General features: G+C 42.2%; 1 pseudogene; it reads right to left on the bottom strand.

Moving 5' to 3' along the window:
- Positions 1–609: 609 nt before the first annotated feature.
- On the bottom strand, positions 610–1,260 carry LOC102819763 (annotated as a pseudogene).
- Positions 1,261–6,350: the final 5,090 nt, after the last annotated feature.

Genomic DNA, 6,350 nt, shown 5'->3' with positions numbered 1-6,350 from the left:
TTTGGTACATACAAAAAATGGAACATTGAAGAATAACAATGAATCTGAAAAACATCTCACAACATGGATGAACCTGGAGGACATTATGCTGAGTAAAATTAATCATAAAAGGACAAATATTGTTCAGACCAGTGTAAAAAGCTAAGAAAATGTTTTCTTAATAAACAATCTATGATTGTTACATGGGGGAGGGGAGAGGGTAAATTATTCACAGGCTAGAGGTTAATATGGATGACAGAGTAGGCAATATACAACAAGAGGGAGGTTAACAGAGAAAAGATGAAAGTAGTAGGAGACTACTTGCCTTTATAGCCGCCCCCCCCCAATTTTTTGTAGCCAATGTCCAAGTTGCCCATCCTGTCTACCCTGTGTATGGAGGGGGTGGGAATGATCCTGCATTCCAACAGTTAGATATGCAGGTCCAAAAAATGAAGGTATTTTTAACTGCCACATTCACTCTGAAGCCCATTCATCTCCTTCAGCATCCCAAAGATTAGCACATGTTCTGCTTAGCTATATAATAAAGTGGCAAACACGTGACACCACTGACATCACAGGACAGTTGCCTATAAAACTAGACTTCTGACGTTGGCCTCCAGCTTCATTCTCTTACAGGTCATCATCCTCGTCTGGGAAAGCAGTTGTCTGTGCAACCTCTAAATCATGCTCATATTGTGCTGCCAAAGCTGGGTCCCTGACAACTTCTGGTTGGGCAAGAGCAGACATTGCAACAAACTCCAAGTTAGGATCCCTAATTAGTTTTCTAGCAAGCTAAAGGAAGGGCTTTTCAAAGTTGTAGTTACTTTTTGCAGAAATGTCATAGTACTGAAGATTCTTCTTTCGGGGGAAGATGATGGATTTTGCTTTAACTTTCCCGTCCTTAATGTCCATTTTGTTGCCACACAAGACAATGGAGATGTTTTCACATACTCGAACCAGATCTCTATGCCAGTTAGGCACGTTCTTGTAAGTAACTCTTGAGATTACATCAAACATTATAATGGCACACTGGGCTTGGATATAATAGCCATCTCGCAGTCTCCCAAATTTCTCCTGACCAGCCGTGTCCCACACATTGAATTTAATCAGTCCTCTGTTAGAGTGGAACACAAGGGGATGGACTTCAACTCCCAAGGTGGCTACATACTTCTTCTCAAATTCACCAGTCAAATGATGTTTCACAAATGTCGTTTTTCCAGTAACGCCATCACCCACCAATACGAGTTTGAACTGCACTTGGAGTTCTCCTTGGGTGGTCATCACGATGGTTCTTCCAGAAGTGTCTCTGGGCCACGATTGACTGAGAGATGGAAAGATGGTGGAAACCCCTTCCATCTTCTTTTGATGCTTTAGGGGCCATTCAATATTTTGCCCATAGCATCCTTCGATATTGTAACCCGAGGCTTTAATTTTTAATTCAATTCTTTCAGCTTGAGAAATGCTGAGCATGTTCTTCCCTTTTGTTTTTTTTTTAAATTCCAGGTCTTTGCACAAATTTCATTATAATACTTTTCTTTGCCTTTTCGAGCTGTCCTTCAAAATTTTCTATTCATCTCTTTTACTTCATCATTTCTTCTAACTGCTTTAACGTCTCTGTGTTCAAGAACAAATTTCAAAGTCTCTTCTGACATTCATTTTGGTCTTTACTTTCTTTCCTGTCTTTTTGATGACCTTTAGCTTTATTCATGAATGATGTTCTTGACGTCATCCCACAATTCTTCCGGTCTTATGTCATTAGTATCTAATGCATAAAATCTGTTCTTGAGATGGTATCTAAATTTAGATGGGATATACTCAAGCTCATATTTTGGCTCATGTAGATTGGTTCCACGTTTCTTCAGCTTTAGCCTGAACTTGAATATAAGCAATTGATAGTCTGTTTGTTCCACAGTAGGCCCCTGCCTTATTTTGGCTAACGATATTGAGCTTCTCTATTGTCTCCTCTCACAGATGTAGTCAATTTGATCCCTGTGTATTCCATCTAGTGAGGTTCAAGTGTAAAGTTGCCTTTTATGTTGTTGAAAAATGTAATTTGCAATGAACATGTCATTGGTCTTGCAAAGTTCTACCATGTGATCTCCAGCATCGTTTCTATCACCAAAGTCATATTTTCCAACTATAGATCCTTCCTCTTTGTTTTCAACTCTCACCTTCCAATCACCAGTATTTATCAGTGCAACTTGATTGCATGTTTGATCAATTTCAGACTGAAGAAGTTGGTAGAATTCTTCAGTTTCATCATAATTGGCCCCAGTGGTTGGTGCATAAAATTTGTATAATAGCTGTATTAACTGGTCTTTCTTGTAGGCATATGGTTATCCTATCACTGTACTTCAAACTAGGTCTTACAATATTCGTTTTGACAATGACTATGATGTATTTCCTTTTCAGCTTGTCATTCCCAGCACAGTAAACCTTAGGATTGCCTGATCCAAATGGTCAAAGCCAGTCCATTTCAGTTCACTAATGCCTCAGATGGAGTCCTGGTATGGGACAGTAAGATAAGCACTGAACCACAAAGTCATTTTGAACTGCAAGGTCGGTGGTTCAAACTCACCAGGTGCTCCTTGGAAACCCTATACAGGAATGTTATGAGTCAGAACTAACTCAATGGCATTTAATAGGAACAACAATAATGTCTAGGATATCGATCTTTATGTGTTCCCTTTAATTTTTGACAATTTCCAGTTTCCCGAGATCCATACATCTCTTTTGTATGAATGGACTTAAAATACTTCGTGGAAAAATGGAATTAAAATATAATTAAATTTTCCATGAACTTTTTCAAGCACCTTTATAAAAGCAAGATCATCCAATAGTTGTCCTTTGATATTTGACATTTCACTCAGTATAATTTTTTCAAGGGTCATCAGTGATGTATCAGGACTCTTTATGTGTGAGTAATAATTTATTATATGGCTGTTGTTGTCAGGTGCCATCGAGTCGGAACCAACTCATAGCGACCCCATGCACAGCAGAATGAAATAATGTCCGATCCTGGGCCAACCTCACTACCGCAGCCACACTTGACGCCATCAACAATGCCACCATCTCGTTGGGGGTCTTCCTCTTTTTCTCTGACCCTCCATCTTACCCAGTATGACATCCTTCTCCAGCGACTGTTCCCTCCTGACAATATGTCCAAAGTATGAGAGACAATGTTTAGCCATCTTGGCCTCCAAGGAGCACTCCGGCTGCACTTCTTCCAAAACAGATCTATTGGTTCTGTTGGCAGTCCATGGCACTTTTAGTATTCTTCTCCAACACCACAATTCAAAGGCATCAATTCTTCTACGATCTTCCTTATTCACTGTCCAGCTTTCGCATCCATGAGGTTATTGAAAATACCATGGCTTGGGTCAGGCACACCTTAGTCCTCGAGGTGACATCTTTGCTCTTCAACACTTAAAAACTTCCTGTGCAGTAGATTTGCCTAATGAATGCAATACATCATCTGATCTCTTGACTGTTGCTTCTGCGACTGTTGATAGTTGATCCAAGAAGAATGAAGTCCTCGACAACTTCAATCTTTTCTCCATTGATAAGAATGTTGTTTATTGGTCCAGTGGTTAGGATTTTTGTATGGCTATATCACAATTTATCTAGCCATTCATCTATTGATAGACGCTTGGGTTGCTTCTACCTTTTGGCTATTGTGGATAGCGCTGCACTGAACATTAATGTTCAAGTCTCTGTTTGCACCTCTGTTTTCAAAACTCTTGGGTGTTACCTAAGAATGGAATTCTTGTTTCATATGATAATTCTAAGGATTCCTAGTGGCACAGTGGTCAAAGTGTCCACTGCTAACTAAAAGACTGGAGGCTTGAATTCAACCAGTGGCTCTGTGGGAGAAAAACCTGGCGATCTGCTTCTGGAAAGATTGTTGTTGGTAAGTGCCATCAAGTTGGTTCTGACCCGTAGGGACCCTGTATAGGGTGTCTGAGGAGCAGCTGGGGAGCTTGAACCTCCAACCTTGCGGTTCAAACCACCTTTGCGATACAGTGCATTAACTGACAGCGCCACACCAGGATGACAGCCCTAAAAAGCCCTATGAAGCCATCCTGTTTGGTCACATGGGGTCATGAGTTGGAATTGACTCAATGGCACCTAACAAAAATGGTAATTCTATGTTTAACTTTGTGAGGAGCTGCCAAACTCTTTTCCATAATGGTGCAGAAGCCATTTTTACCGTCTGTGACGTGGTGTGAGCCAGGTCTGTCGCAGGTCACACCTGCTAGTGTTGCCCTCTTGGCTCCCCTTTTTGGTATGGGAGACCAGCCAGGCTGCTCCAGCTCTAACTAGATCTCCTCCCTCAACTTCTCCAGATCCTGGGTTATGGTCATGTGCAGTCCCTGGCAAACAAGGGGGCCGCCTTTTCCTTCAGGCTAGCCATATCATCGAATTTGGAGGCAGCGAAAAACAATCAGCTTGGAGTTCTTGTTGTCATTACCCGTCTCCATATCATGATTGTGACGGGCAGCCTCTAAAATGGCTCTTAATGATACTCCCTCTTGGTACTCATGCCCTGGTATCGTCCCTTCCCAAATTGTTACCAGGTTTGGATGGGGGGTGGGCGTGGGGGCTGGAAATCAATGTGAATACGGCAGAAGTAATGTCATCATTTCTGAATCAGATTCTAAAAGACACTGTAGCTTCTAGCTTGACCTCTCTCTTTCTCTTGATCTGGGGACAGCCAGCTGCCATGTTACAGAAGTCCTATTGAAGAGACCCATGTGGTGAGTAACTGAAGTCTCTGAATGACATCCAGTAAGGAGCTACAGTTTCCTGCCAACAACTATGTGGACAAGCTTGGGCACAGATCCACCAGTCCCTCAGATGACTGCAGCCTCATGAGCGACCCTGAGCCAGGGACTCCTAGCCACTTCCAGATTCCCAATCCTCAGAACTTGGGTGAAATAATATATGTGTGTTGTTTCAAGTTGCCAAATTTTCGGATTGTTACATGGCAATGGATACCTACTCCAATGTCCATCTTTTTTGCTCAATTGCTGCCACTGCTACCATGAGGCTCACCACTAGACACAGACCAACAGACTTACACTGATTTATGCTTAACAAGCTCCTACACTTATGAAAGGTCTGATCCCACAATTCATCCCCTCTCTGTATCACTAATATAGTTCTGCTTCCTTGATGTCCTGTGGTGCTAAGGGGAGAGATTCTCTAGCCCTTTCTTTCATCATTGATTCCCAAATCAATCTTTCATTAGAATCTCCCCGACAGCTTTAAAGAAAACACCAATGGATTTTCAGCAAAATGGCGGCCTTGGCAGACACACTACATGGACCTTTTACAAAAAAGATCCAAGAGATCAAATGAAACCGACATAGGTGAAAATCCTGGAACCCTGAACTTTAGAGGAAAGGTTAGAAAAGTGGACTGAGTGCTTGCTGGGAGGAAAAGCTGAGCAGGGACGGTGAGAGAGGGAGACTGACTGTGAACAGCTGGTCAGACATGGTGTGACCATCCTGTGAGCAGCTGTGGCAACAGAAGGTGGCCTAGCAGAGCAGATTCACACAGGTGACAGGAAAGGTGCCATTCCTTCTTTTTCCCATGGTCTCCTGGTGATTCGAAGTGTGGCCAGCTCCCATCCTCATCCAACCCCACTCTGTTCTCCAGGAGTTCAGAACCGCATGGTAGAGAACCATGCCAGTGTGAGGTGGGGTCCTGAAGGGACACTTCGGTGCATTGCTTTGATATTCCACTTTGGTGCCAGAATTTAGGTGGGCTCGGCTCCAGTCCTATAGAACCTACAGTATTTAGCCAGTACTACAGAACCAGTCCAAATAATCTGAGAAGCTGGGTTATATGAAGAAAAACATGGCATCAGGATTAGAGGAAGACTCATTAACAACCTGCGATATGCAGATGATACAACCTTGCTTGCTGAAAGTGAAGAGGACTTCAAACATTTACTGATGAAGATCAAAGAGCACAGCCTTCAGTATGGATTACATCTCAATGTCAAGAAAACAAAAATCCTCACCACTGGACCAATAAACAACATTCTTATCAACAGAGCAAAGACTTAAGTTGTTAAGGACTTCATTCTTCTTGGATCAACTATCAACACTCATGGAAGCAGCAATCAAGAAATCAAATGATGTATTGCATTAGGCAAATCTGCTGCATGAGACCTTTTTAAAGTGTTGAGGAGAAAAGATGTCAGCTTGAAGACTAACTAAGGTGCGCCTGACCCAAGCCATGGTATTTTCAATAACCTCATATGCATGCGAAAGCTGGATAGTGAATAAGGAAGACCGTAGCAGAATTGATGCTTTTGAGTTATGGTATTGGAGAAGAATATTGAAAGTGCCATGGGCTGCCAA

The sequence above is a fragment of the Chrysochloris asiatica genome, unplaced genomic scaffold (assembly GCF_000296735.1).
Source record: "Chrysochloris asiatica unplaced genomic scaffold, ChrAsi1.0 scaffold00062, whole genome shotgun sequence".
NCBI classification, from domain to species: domain Eukaryota; kingdom Metazoa; phylum Chordata; class Mammalia; order Afrosoricida; family Chrysochloridae; genus Chrysochloris; species Chrysochloris asiatica.
The sequence above is the reverse complement of the archived record's forward strand: the minus strand, read 5'-3'. Positions and strand labels throughout refer to the sequence as shown.